Source organism: Brachyhypopomus gauderio, chromosome 15, assembly GCF_052324685.1.
Source record: "Brachyhypopomus gauderio isolate BG-103 chromosome 15, BGAUD_0.2, whole genome shotgun sequence".
In the NCBI taxonomy this organism is placed as follows: Eukaryota; Metazoa; Chordata; class Actinopteri; order Gymnotiformes; family Hypopomidae; genus Brachyhypopomus; species Brachyhypopomus gauderio.
This window is the reverse complement of record NC_135225.1, coordinates 12,240,449-12,255,472: the sequence shown is the minus strand read 5'-3', so window position 1 is coordinate 12,255,472 and position 15,024 is coordinate 12,240,449.

Here is a 15,024-nt window from a genome sequence, read left to right as displayed (position 1 = left end):
TGGACAGTGAAGGGCTTCAGTGACCTAATGCGGACTAGGTTTGCTGGTACTGCCATCCGGCCCTCGTTTCAGCGCAGTGTGTGGAGGAGGGTGAACCCAGGGGTTAGTGCTGGTGTTCCTCAAGTCTCCATACCCGCCTGCATCACCCAGGTCTCCACGCCCCCTGCTGACATCGTTCCGTTGGCCACGCCCCCTGCTGACGTCGTTCCGTTGGCCACGCCCCCTGCTGACGTCGTTCCGGTGGCCACGCCCCCTGATGACGTCGTTCCGGTGGCCACGCCCTCTGATGATGTCGTTCCGGTGGCCACGCCCTCTGATGATGTCGTTCCGGTGGCCACGCCCTCTGATGATGTCGTTCCGGTGGCCACGCCCTCTGATGACAATGTTCCGGCGGCCATGGGGCCCAATTACGCTGATGACGTCTGCCCGGCCCCTGTTGAGGTCGGCCCGTTGGCCTCGTCCCCGGACGACTCCTGCCCGTTGGCCGCGTCCCCGGCCCCAGACGACGCCTGCCCGGCGTCCCCGGCCCCCGACGTCGCCTGCCCGGCGTCCCCGGCCCCCGACGTCGCCTGCCCGGCGTCCCCGGCCCCCGACGTCGCCTGCCCGGCGTTCCTGCCTGCTGACGACGTCGTCTGCCCGGCGTTCCTGCCTGCTGACGACGTCGTCTGCCCGGCGTTCCTGCCTGCTGACGACGTCGTCTGCCCGGCGTTTCTGCCTGCTGACGACGTATTTTTTCTAAAGCTGGAGAACCAGTCAGCCAAAAAAGGAGCTGACTGAAACAGACATCTGTTTTTATTTCTCAATAAAAATCTTGCCTAAATCTTTTGTCTGTGTTACTCATAGAAACACCATTTATTATATTTCTGGGGGAGTGCTTATAATTATTTTAATTTTGTGTAATGTATTGTGATGAAAAAACAAACAAACCATACTATTTTTAAAACCTTTATTGTTGAAATGGTTTTTGAAGCCGTCTCAGTGTTACAGTGAGGTCCTATGCTTGAGTGGCTGCTATGGCTTCAGATTACCACCAGATGTCACTGTTATTACTTATACTGAAGCATTGAAGCTTCAAATAATTTTTGGCACAATTCTAAGTAAAGCCTCAAAGCTTCATAAGGCCTCATTTGCCCATCACTAATTATAATCCAGTGTCTGTCTTGGAACATAGTTGTAAAAATCTCTAAAATTTATCTCCTTGGTTATCAATGAATTTCAGAGAGAAAGAAGGCGGTATGTGGTGAATCTGGAGAGTCAAGATAAGATTTGTTCCTCAAATTTTATGAGGAACTGTCCTTCTGGGGGTTGTGAATTTTGGATCTCCCCAGCAGAAGGGTGCTGGGTAGAAAACCTTTCTTGGCATTTTTCACTTCATGCTGCAGAAACATTAAGGGACCAGAGTCGGTTATTTTCTCAAACTTTATTCTGGGATGTTCTTCCTGTGATTGTGATCTGTAGGTCCTCAGATCAAGGGAGTTGTTACGTCCAGTTCCGCCCTCCTCCCTGGTCCCGCCTAGTTTCCCTGTTTCTGTGCTTTCCCTCATGTCTGCCCCCCCCCCCCCCCGTCTTGAGTGCCCACACCTGAATCTCGTTTCACTCCCCTGTTCAGAGTATATCATCCCATCTATTTCAGTCCTCCGTGTCGGTCATTGTGTTTCGTGAGTACTCTGTGGTCTAGTTCCATGTTTCCCCCTTTTCCTGACTTGGTTCTCCTTTCTGCTAATGTTCTAGTTGTGCTCTGTGTCTGTTTCTGGCCTCCTGTTCAGTCTCCCTGTGTTTGGTAGTTCCCTTCTGTGGTTTTGTTTCACCTGCCAGTGTTTGCTTCTGTGTTTAGTTAGTCCTTTAGCTTTGTCTTTCTTGTCATGTTCACCGTTTATTGATAGATGCTGTCTGTTTGACTTTACAGTTGTTTTGTATTTGTACCATGAGCGTTTGTAGCTAATTGTTTGTTTGGTACTCCGTGGTTTCTAGTTCTGTCGTATGGTATGTGTGTGTCTTCGTAGTTTATCATGATTAGTTCTGTCTCTTAGTGGTTCTGTCGTCTGTTGCGTACATTCTCCTGTGCTTTGTAGTTCTCGTCAGTGTAGTCTGTCTCTTGCTTTGTTTAATAAATTACCTAAGAACTTGCGTTTGCGTCACGCCTAACCCCTTGATTCGTTACCTAATGACCGACCAATTTAAAGTGATGCAGCAGGTTACTTGTTCTCCTGAAAGAGAGGAAATTTCCCGTGATGAGGATTCTTTTCGGGCTAGCCTGGATAATATACAATCAGTCCTGACCAAGGACGCTTTTGGCAAATGCGTTGCTTTGCCTTCTCTAGCTCCGTGCCCGGATATAGACCATGGGGAAACTATGTCCGCTGATTATTTTATTTTTAGTGTTAGTGCTTTTTATGCGCTCTCAACTAAAGTCCAAAGCACTGGAGTGGGCAGACATAATCTTGTCGAGACGCTTGGGTGACGCATGGACAGTGAAGGGCTTCAGTGACCTAATGCGGACTAGGTTTGCTGGTACTGCCATCCGGCCCTCGTTTCAGCGCAGTGTGTGGAGGAGGGTGAACCCAGGGGTTAGTGCTGGTGTTCCTCAAGTCTCCATACCCGCCTGCATCACCCAGGTCTCCACGCCCCCTGCTGACATCGTTCCGTTGGCCACGCCCCCTACTGACGTCGTTCCGTTGGCCACGCCCCCTGCTGACGTCGTTCCGGTGGCCACGCCCCCTGATGACGTCGTTCCGGTGGCCACGCCCTCTGATGATGTCGTTCCGGTGGCCACGCCCTCTGATGATGTCGTTCCGGTGGCCACGCCCTCTGATGACAACGTTCCGGCGGCCATGGGGCCCAATTACGCTGATGACGTCTGCCCGGCCCCTGTTGAGGTCGGCCCGTTGGCCTCGTCCCCGGACGACTCCTGCCCGTTGGCCGCGTCCCCGGCCCCAGACGACGCCTGCCCGGCGTCCCCGGCCCCCGACGTCGCCTGCCCGGCGTCCCCGGCCCCCGACGTCGCCTGCCCGGCGTCCCCGGCCCCCGACGTCGCCTGCCCGGCGTCCCCGGCCCCCGACGTCGCCTGCCCGGCGTCCCCGGCCCCCGACGTAGCCTGCCCGGCGTCCCCGGCCCCCGACGTCGCCTGCCCGGCGTCCCCGGCCCCCGACGTCGCCTGCCCGGCGTTCCTGCCTGCTGACGACGTCGTCTGCCCGGCGTTCCTGCCTGCTGACGACGTCGTCTGCCCGGCGTTTCTGCCTGCTGACGACGTCGTCTGCCCGGCGTTTCTGCCTGCTGACGACGTCGTCTGCCCGGCGTTTCTGCCTGCTGACGACGTCGTCTGCCCGGCGTTCCTGCCTGCTGACGACGTCGCCTGCCCGGTGTACCCGCCTGCTCCAGACGACGCCTGCCCGGCGTACCCGCCTGCTCCAGACGACGTCGACCCGGAGGCTCGGCCCCCCGATGACGTCGACCCGGAGGCTCGGCCCCCCGATGACGTCGACCCGGAGGCTCCGCCCCCCCATGACGTCCATCTGGCGGCTCCGGCCCCTGTTGAGGTCGGCCCGTTGGCCGCGTCCCCGGACGACTCCTGCCCGTTGGCCGCGTCCCCGGCTCCTGATGTGGCCTGCCCGGCTGCCTCGGCTCCCGACGACGTCCGCCCGGCTGCCTCGGCCCCCGACGACGTCCGCCCGGCTGCCTCGGCCCCCGACGACGTCCCCCCGGCTGCCTCGGCCCCCGACGACGTCCGCCCGGCTGCCTCGGCCCCCGACGACGTCCGCCCGGCTGCCTCGGCCCCCGACGACGTCCGCCCGGCTGCCTCGGCCCCCGACGACGTCCGCCCGGCTGCCTCGGCCCCCGACGACGTCCGCCCGGCGGCCTCGGCCCCCGACGACGTCTCCTCTGCCGCCTCGGCCCCCGACGACGTCTCCTCTGACGCCTCGGCCCCCGACGACGTCTCCTCTGACGCCTCGGCCCCCGAGTTTTCCAGGGCCGACTGGGCGCCTCTGCCTCCTGTTCTCGCTGCCCGCGGGCGGACCCCGCCTGTTCCCGCTGCCCGCGGGCGGACCCCGCCTGTTCCCGCTGCCCGCGGGCGGACCCTGCCTGTTCCCGCTGCCCGCGGGCGGACCCCGCCTGTTCCCGTTGCCCGCGGGCAGTCTCTGCAAGTCCCCGTGCCCCGTCAGCCTGTCCTGCTGGTCCCCGCAGGCCCCAGCCTGACTCCTAGCCCACAGGCTCCCAGGAACGCTTGTCTGACTGCGCAGGTCCCCACAGTGACTGCTTTGCCCGCCTGTGGGCCTGGGACTGAGTCTGTGCCATCCTGTTTATGTGCCGGCCCTTCTGTTGATCCTGTTTTGCCCTTATCTGTGTTCCCTTTGTTGCCCTGTCCCGTGCCTGGTTTCCTGTTGGTCCCTGTGTGTGTGTCTGTTCGCGTCCACGTGTCCGTCCCTGTGTCTGTTTCTTGTGGTTTCCTCCAGGTCCCTGTACCCGTCTCGGTTCCCACTTCGTCCCCGTCCCGATCTCCGTTGTCGTCCGCCTGTTGTCTTCTGAAGCCCGGTCTTCCCTTGTTTCCAATCCTGTGCCCTTGGTCCCACCACCCGTGTCGGCTCCCTGCCCTGTCCCGTCTGGTCCCGTTCCCGTGTTGCCTCCCGTCCCTTGTCCCTGTCCTCCCTTACGTCCGGTCGGTGGCCCGTTGCGTCCGTCCTGCCCCGGGCCTGTCGTCCCTGTCCCGGTCTCGCCCGCTGGTCCCAGTGTACGTCATTTTGTCCCTGTCCCCGGTGTCCGTTCCTCCCTCCCTGTTTGGCGTGCCCCGGTGTTGCACGCCCTGAGGGTGGGTTCTGTTACGTCCAGTTCCGCCCTCTGTTTGGTTGTGTGTGTTAGGTGGTGTTCTGTTGCGTACATTCTCCTGTGCTTTGTAGTTCTCGTCAGTGTAGTCTGTCTCTTGCTTTGTTTTATAAATTACCTAAGAACTTGCGTTTGCGTCACGCCTAACCCCTTGATTTGTTACAGGAGTACAAAAAATTTACTTTCTCCACTACACATGCATCTATGCTCACTATGACGTTGAGAACTATCCATTTACATGGTTTTTTTTATATCAGAAATGTTCATTATAATTTCAGTGCTTCATGTCGATGTTTGATGTTAAATCTATGCAAGATGAGGCCCTGGGGTGTAATAAATGAGCTATCTCTAACAATGGTGAGTAAGCAGGACACTGAGTTGAGAGTAGGCTATATCAAGCCTTTATTTATGACAATACAGTGATACATATAAGATAGCAGACAATGTATCTTTCACACAAACTTAAATATAAGAACATAAATAAGATACATGTGCAACACATAAAATTAACAACACGACATTCACACCAACATGCCCAAAGGGAGGAGTCAAATTTATTTTGTATTCTTATAGAATAAAACAATATATTACATATAGTAATGTCATCCTAGAAAAATATACATTGTTACATCTTTTTTTTAAATACCAGCACTGAAGATTTGAGAAATGAAAATAGATAAGTTGTTAATTAACAAGGAAAACTGTAATTAATTTAGATAGAGATTCTTATAGTTGCTTTAGTAGAAAAAGAAAAGGCAATCTGACAGTTTTTCAAAAGAGTCCATTTCGTGTTGAGTACTGGACACTGTAGGAACGTCTTCTTTTGTAGCGCCTCCTTATAGCAGCACACCAACCACACAGTATACACTGAGACATGCAGTGAAAAACACACGGAGAAAGACAGGATAGAACAGTGAGATGATATAGCATAGCAATTCTGTGGGTTCTCAATATTACTGTTTAATAATGTTTATTTAATTTGTATTAATCCATATGTAAATTTGTGGAAAAAAGATTTGTAAGATCTTAATTAATGCCATATATTATCTATCTTGCATATAGATTACATGATAATGACTTTAAAAGCTATTTATTATACTTACACAGAGTATAATCCAACATGGTACAAGAAAGATGACTATACTACAGGGGATAATGATGCCCAGGGCCCACCAGGCTCCCCCAGTGCTGTTTCCATGGTTTGTGGTGTTGAGGACTAATGGGAACTCGGCAGGTGTAGTTGTAGGAGGTGGGATGATAAATGCTAGACCACTTTCTTTAAGTATTAGATCAAGAAATGGACTTGGTGAGCTGAAATCTTCCCGGTTAAAGACGTAATTCAAAGTAGCCAAAATCGTCGAATTAATTTGCCTGGAAGCAATGGAAAAATAAACAAAACTAAAGTTAACGGTTTAACACAGCTACAAGACCTGATTAAAAAAAGCAAATGGTAGGGTTTCACCTTTAGGAAATATGATGGGTCATATGGAACACCATCATAGGAACATTATCAAAATGTTTTATTTAGGCTATTTAAAATATATAGTTTTAACACTTTATGATAATAAAGTATAATAAACCACATATATACAGTATATACAAATGCTGTATTATGTGACACGCAAATGTTGCTATTTATATTATACAGTATGAACCATAATATGCTGCATTATAATTTTAATTTAAATGAAAAAAAATCTGTGTATCTATCTATTTGTATGTGTGTGTGTGTGTGTGCGTGCAATATGGGATATAAGTTTTGAAAATTTGTCTTACATTTCCATAAATACTACTTTCAGGGCTCTCAAGTTTTGAATTCAGTTCAGAGTGAGGTTTTATCGACAAGAGCAGAGTATGTGTATGCGCTTGTCAACTGCATGAAACGCCTGTGTCCTGTTTGTGTGCCCTGCATTTTATTTATTTTATGTGTTTGTTTAGTTTATGTATTAAAGTGGGCACTGTTTGGAATAAGCTCAACTGTGGCATCTTTTGCAGGCATGTTTTTGCTTTATATTCTATTTATAATATTTGTAACGTATGGCAACGCCCCCTCTCCTAGCTGTCACTCCGGGTTCCCTTGTGTCTGTGTTCCTCGCCTGTTTATCCCGCCCTGCTCGTTTGATTCCTTGTTTGTTACCACACCCCCGTGTCATTGCCCTCACCTGTTCCCTGTTTAAAGTTCTGTATATATAGTCCCTGAGTGTCCCTTGTCCCTCGTCGGTTGTTTTGGATGTTGGATGTTTTATTGTTCTATTGCCCGTTGTCTGTTTCCCGGTTTTAGTCTTTGCTCGTTACATGTTTCTGTTTTGTCATGCCCGTCTTTGCTTGTTTTTCGGACTGCCCTCCCGTGTTGAACCCGGACTGGTTAAGTGACGATGAGTATGATATTCCCATGAATAAATCTCGCTCTTCTCAGCGTTTGTGTCCGCCTCCCTGTTCTGCGCCACGCAGAAAGTTACAATATTCTTATATTGTCATTTCAAATCGCATGTACACACTCAACATGATAGTTTCTTCCACAAAGTAGTAAAAACTAGTTTGAGTAATTTGAGTAATTTTTGCTGTAGTTCAGCTTTTCTCTGTGTGAGGTAATTGGTAGCTTTCAAAGAAGCATCCCTGGTACCTATCAACCAGATCTGGGTTAGATGCATAAGGAACTTTTTAGTGTGCTCCCTCTCCCTGTCTCCTTTGTAGTGTCTCGCTATGATTTCTCCCAATGTGTGCTGTTTGATGTCACAAATTCCACCGTAACTAGCCTAATAGAAAATTATGGATGCTGTACGGTGCACTTGGCCTTGGCTCCTTTATCTCTTACGCATTTCAGCCACTTGCCATAATTATCTCACTCCTTTATGTATTTTTGTAATCTTTTCTTTTTTAAGAACATTTAATAACATTTAACATTACACTCGGTGGTTGCCATTTTAAAATCTTGTGCCGTTTACACATGTATTGTAGTAACACTGATGCTGCTATATAGATTGTATATTCAGAGAAAGAAGAATTGCCTGCTCTTGATAAGTGTTAATCTGCTAGATTAATTTTGGACAATCTCTGCCACATGAATGTAGTATCCAGTTAAGCTTTTATCTCTTTAAGCTTCTTATAGAGTTATTGAAGTATTCCATTCATATAGAGCATAACTTACAAGTATCGGGGCTGTGGAAAGGTAGGCTGTATACTACGGGCATTCATTATTTTGTTCAGCTGAAAATAAGTAAGATTTAATTACATGATTTTATACAATAAACAATATTTTTATTTTGATGAAAAGCAAATTCCAAGATGCATAATAATTATTAGATGTGGCTGACACTCACCAAGTCATAGCAGGTTGAATTAATGAAAGTATATGTTTCATTTCTCACTTCAGGGCTCTTAGACATGATCATGTGGATTCCAAAATCAAAGGTGATGTTGAATGAGGTGCTGGTGTCTAAAAGGGAGGAGGAAGATTAATACAACACATGATAAACAAATGCTGAGATGTCCAGACTTCTGAAATTGTATTAGTTATTTGAGGTCATTCATTGGTAAATAATGGATGTCTACAAAGAACCTACACATAACTTATTCAGGATCACTGACAGTTTTGTTTATATACAACACAGTAGAACAGGAAAGAGACTCACTTTCGTAGGTAAGGTTCTGGATAATCACAGGGTCATTTAGCATTAGGGGTGCGATTTCCTGTTTTGCTCTGACACTTGAGTCTAACTTAGCATAGGCGGCTTTTATCTGATCATAAGTAGGAACAGTCGGTACATTCATAAATGCCACGGAAATATAAATCTCCACTTTGATATTTCTGAAGGACGAAAGCAAGATTAATTAGTATTCAATATTCTATACATAAAAAAGTGATGCCAAACATAAAATGAAATAACATATTATAATGAAAATAATCTCAGACTAATTTCATATATGTAGTAAATAAAAATGAAAAAAGGGAGATCCAGTTTAGGAATAATATACTTACGAAATTGCAGTGTTCTGAGGAATTGAGGTAGGTGGGGAAGGAGTGCCTGGTAAGACAGACCTGGAGGAACAAACATGGGAAAACATTTCAATGACAATTCTTCATTTATTACACAGAAATTACATGAAATGAACATATATGTTGCATAAATATCACAGAAAGTTATTTTCACTGATAATTCAGAATGAACATTCATATCAATGAAAATAATCTCAGACTAATTTCATATATGTAGTAAATAAAAATGAAAAAAGGGAGATCCAGTTTAGGAATAATATACTTACGAAAATGCAGTGTTCTGAGGAATTGAGGTAGGTGGGGAAGGAGTGCCTGGTAAGACAGACCTGGAGGAACAAACATGGGAAAACAATTCAATGACAATACTTCATTTATTACACAGAAATTACATGAAATGAACATGTATGTTGCATAAATATCACAGAAAGTTATTTTCACTGACAATTCAGAATGAACATTTCTGTTTGGTATTCACCACATCTGAATAACTTCTACAGAACCGAGATATCATTGAAAGATTTTTTTTTCACTTAAAATTCACAACAAACACTTCTGTTGCAAATAAAAATAAAAATAGGAATATACGCATACATTAGTGAGGGGGCTGTTACAGAAGTCACCAACAGACTGCTTGTGGATGTTGTAGGAACTGGTGTAGGTGAAACTACAAACAAAGAACATTTACTGACAGGTAGTACATAAAAATAAATGATTTCTTGGAAGACGAGTGGAGATAAAAGTTACTGTCATATAACTTACCACTCTGACTCTTGAGCTCTTTCAGGAAGCTGACAGGTACAATGGTATCTCCATCTTGGAAGCTGTACTCCATGTTACCTTTAATCTCATTTTCCAAAGTTCTAATAAAAGAAGATGGGGGAAAAAGATATAGATTGACTGTATGGTAATAGTAGAAAGAGGCTATTTTCAAAATGTACAGTGAGTGAAACTTACACGAAGGAAGAGTTCTGGGGTTTAATTGGTGTTGCAGTAGGTTCATTCAGAAGTGTATTTAGCTGGAGATAAATAAAAATGGCTCATTGAGTTATTCTTCCGATAATAGGTAGTTGTAAACATTTGGAGTTTTAAAACTGTTCACTCGACTTGAAATTGAGATTGGTATCAATACTGGAACAATTGTAAATGTTTTTTTTAATCAATTTAATACTTGTAAAGTGTTTTTTTTTGGCAGTAAAAATATATTATAATCAAAAAATATATAAAATTTGTAATATTTGTATTGCATCCGCTAATCACATGTGGAAATTTATAAAGACAACAGAAAATCTTGATAAATGTAACTGCAGCAATATTCTTATTTGAACAATATTCTATACTCACTGCGTCATTGATAAGATTCTGCAAAATGTCATATGGATTGTTGGTGAGGTTAGTGCTGTCTGGCATGCTGACATTGTTGAGACTGAATATGATGAAGACAGCAAAGGAGGTATTTGTAATTGCTGTGGAAAAAAAAGTCATTCAGGGTGAATGAGACGAATGTAGATTTCATTCAGCTCGCACAGTGAAAAGAGTGATTTTATTAATATTGAGCAAATTGAAAAAGGATACCAACGCTGACAGGTGTAGTTGAGCACTTTCAAAGAAGTAGTGATGTTTGTAAGTCGAGAATTCAGCAGATCGTCTGTAGCCTTGAGGACCACACTCGCACTCGGGATGGGAGAGGACGAGCTGAATTCGAGTTTGGTGTTGACCACGGCTGAATAAGTTCTACAGAGCCAAGATATCATTGAAAGATTTTTTTTCACTTATAATTCACAACAAACAATTCTGTTGCAAATTAAAATAAAAATAAGAATATACGCATACATTAGTGAGGGGGCTGTTACAGAAGTCACCACCAGACTGCTTGTGGACGTTGTAGGAACTGGTGTAGGTGAAACTACAAACAAAGAACATTAACTGACAAGTAGTACATAAAAATAAATGATTTCTTGGAGGACGAGTGGAGATAAAAGTTACTGCCATGTAACTTACCACTCTGACTCTTGAGCTCTTTCAGGAAGCTGACAGGTACAATGGTATCTCCATCTTGGAAGCTGTACTCCATGTTACCTTTAATCTCATTTTCCAAAGTTCTAATAAAAGAAGATGGGGGAAAAAGATATAGATTGACTGTATGGTAATAGTAGAAAGAGGCTATTTTCAAAATGTACAGTGAGTGAAACTTACACGAAGGAAGAGTTCTGGGGTTTAATTGGTGTTGCAGTAGGTTCATTCAGAAGTGTATTTAGCTGGAGATAAATAAAAATGGCTCACTGAGTTATTCTTCCGATAATAGGTAGTTGTAAACATTTGGAGTTTTAAAACTGTTCACTCGACTTGAAATTGAGATTGTTATCAATACTGGAACAATTGTAAATGTTTTTTTTATCAATTTAATACTTGTAAAGTGTTTTTTTTGGCAGTAAAAATACATTATAATCAAAAAATATATAAAATTTGTAATATTTGTATTGCATCCGCTAATCACATGTGGAAATTTATAAAGACAACAGAAAATCTTGATGAATGTAACTGCAGCAATATTCTTATTTGAACAATATTCTATACTCACTGCGTCGTTGATAAGATTCTGCAAAATGTCATATGGATTGTTGGTGAGGTTAGTGCTGTCTGGCATGCTGACATTGTTGAGACTGAATATGATGAAGACAGCAAAGGAGGTATTTGTAATTGCTGTGGAAAAAAAAGTCATTCAGGGTGAATGAGACGAATGTAGATTCCATTCAGCTCGCACAGTGAAAAGAGTGATTTTATTAATCTTGAGCAAATTGAAAAAGGATACCCACGCTGACAGGTGTAGTTGAGCACTTTCAAAGAAGTAGTGATGTTTGTAAGTCGAGAATTCAGCAGATCGTCTGTAGCCTTGAGGACCACACTCGCACTCGGGATGGGAGAGGACGAGCTGAATTCGAGTTTGGTGTTGACCACGGCTGAATAAGTTCTACAGAGCCAAGATATCATTGAAAGATTTTTTTCACTTATAATTCACAACAAACAATTCTGTTGCAAATTAAAATAAAAATAAGAATATACGCATACATTAGTGAGGGGGCTGTTACAGAAGTCACCACCAGACTGCTTGTGGACGTTGTAGGAACTGGTGTAGGTGAAACTACAAACAAACAACATTTACTGACAAGTAGTACATAAAAATAAATGATTTCTTGGAGGACGAGTGGATATAAAAGTTACTGCCATGTAACTTACCACTCTGACTCTTGAGCTCTTTCAGGAAGCTGACAGGTACAATGGTATCTCCATCTTGGAAGCTGTACTCCATGTTACCTTTAATCTCATTTTCCAAAGTTCTAATAAAAGAAGATGGGGGGAAAAAGATATAGATTGACTGTATGGTAATAGTAGAAAGAGGCTATTTTCAAAATGTACAGTGAGTGAAACTTACACGAAGGAAGAGTTCTGGGGTTTAATTGGTGTTGCAGTAGGTTCATTCAGAAGTGTATTTAGCTGGAGATAAATAAAAATGGCTCACTGAGTTATTCTTCCGATAATAGGTAGTTGTAAACATTTGGAGTTTTAAAACTGTTCACTCGACTTGAAATTGAGATTGTTATCAATACTGGAACAATTGTAAATGTTTTTTTTATCAATTTAATACTTGTAAAGTGTTTTTTTTGGCAGTAAAAATACATTATAATCAAAAAATATATAAAATTTGTAATATTTGTATTGCATCCGCTAATCACATGTGGAAATTTATAAAGACAACAGAAAATCTTGATGAATGTAACTGCAGCAATATTCTTATTTGAACAATATTCTATACTCACTGCGTCGTTGATAAGATTCTGCAAAATGTCATATGGATTGTTGGTGAGGTTAGTGCTGTCTGGCATGCTGACATTGTTGAGACTGAATATGATGAAGACAGCAAAGGAGGTATTTGTAATTGCTGTGGAAAAAAAAGTCATTCAGGGTGAATGAGACGAATGTAGATTCCATTCAGCTCGCACAGTGAAAAGAGTGATTTTATTAATCTTGAGCAAATTGAAAAAGGATACCCACGCTGACAGGTGTAGTTGAGCACTTTCAAAGAAGTAGTGATGTTTGTAAGTCGAGAATTCAGCAGATCGTCTGTAGCCTTGAGGACCACACTCGCACTCGGGATGGGAGAGGACGAGCTGAATTCGAGTTTGGTGTTGACCACGGCTGAATAAGTTCTACAGAGCCAAGATATCATTGAAAGATTTTTTTCACTTATAATTCACAACAAACAATTCTGTTGCAAATTAAAATAAAAATAAGAATATACGCATACATTAGTGAGGGGGCTGTTACAGAAGTCACCACCAGACTGCTTGTGGACGTTGTAGGAACTGGTGTAGGTGAAACTACAAACAAACAACATTTACTGACAAGTAGTACATAAAAATAAATGATTTCTTGGAGGACGAGTGGATATAAAAGTTACTGCCATGTAACTTACCACTCTGACTCTTGAGCTCTTTCAGGAAGCTGACAGGTACAATGGTATCTCCATCTTGGAAGCTGTACTCCATGTTACCTTTAATCTCATTTTCCAAAGTTCTAATAAAAGAAGATGGGGGGAAAAAGATATAGATTGACTGTATGGTAATAGTAGAAAGAGGCTATTTTCAAAATGTACAGTGAGTGAAACTTACACGAAGGAAGAGTTCTGGGGTTTAATTGGTGTTGCAGTAGGTTCATTCAGAAGTGTATTTAGCTGGAGATAAATAAAAATGGCTCACTGAGTTATTCTTCCGATAATAGGTAGTTGTAAACATTTGGAGTTTTAAAACTGTTCACTCGACTTGAAATTGAGATTGTTATCAATACTGGAACAATTGTAAATGTTTTTTTTATCAATTTAATACTTGTAAAGTGTTTTTTTTGGCAGTAAAAATACATTATAATCAAAAAATATATAAAATTTGTAATATTTGTATTGCATCCGCTAATCACATGTGGAAATTTATAAAGACAACAGAAAATCTTGATAAATGTAACTGCAGCAATATTCTTATTTGAACAATATTCTATACTCACTGCGTCGTTGATAAGATTCTGCAAAATGTCATATGGATTGTTGGTGAGGTTAGTGCTGTCTGGCATGCTGACATTGTTGAGACTGAATATGATGAAGACAGCAAAGGAGGTATTTGTAATTGCTGTGGAAAAAAAAGTCATTCAGGGTGAATGAGACGAATGTAGATTCCATTCAGCTCGCACAGTGAAAAGAGTGATTTTATTAATCTTGAGCAAATTGAAAAAGGATACCCACGCTGACAGGTGTAGTTGAGCACTTTCAAAGAAGTAGTGATGTTTGTAAGTCGAGAATTCAGCAGATCGTCTGTAGCCTTGAGGACCACACTCGCACTCGGGATGGGAGAGGACGAGCTGAATTCGAGTTTGGTGTTGACCACGGCTGAATAAGTTCTACAGAGCCAAGATATCATTGAAAGATTTTTTTTCACTTATAATTCACAACAAACAATTCTGTTGCAAATTAAAATAAAAATAAGAATATACGCATACATTAGTGAGGGGGCTGTTACAGAAGTCACCACCAGACTGCTTGTGGACGTTGTAGGAACTGGTGTAGGTGAAACTACAAACAAAGAACATTTACTGACAGGTAGTACATAAAAATAAATGATTTCTTGGAAGACGAGTGGAGATAAAAGTTACTGTCATATAACTTACCACTCTGACTCTTGAGCTCTTTCAGGAAGCTGACAGGTACAATGGTATCTCCATCTTGGAAGCTGTACTCCATGTTACCTTTAATCTCATTTTCCAAAGTTCTAATAAAAGAACATGGGGGAAAAAGATATAGATTGACTGTATGGTAATAGTAGAAAGAGGCTATTTTCAAAATGTACAGTGAGTGAAACTTACACGAAGGAAGAGTTCTGGGGTTTAATTGGTGTTGCAGTAGGTTCATTCAGAAGTGTATTTAGCTGGAGATAAATAAAAATGGCTCATTGAGTTATTCTTCCGATAATAGGTAGTTGTAAATGTAAACATTTGGAGTTTTAAAACTGTTCACTCGACTTGAAATTGAGATTGTTATCAATACTGGAACAATTGTAAATGTTTTTTTTAAATCAATTTAATACTTGTAAAGTGTTTTTTTTGGCAGTAAAAATATATTATAATCAAAAAATATATAAAATTTGTAATATTTGTATTGCATCCGCTAA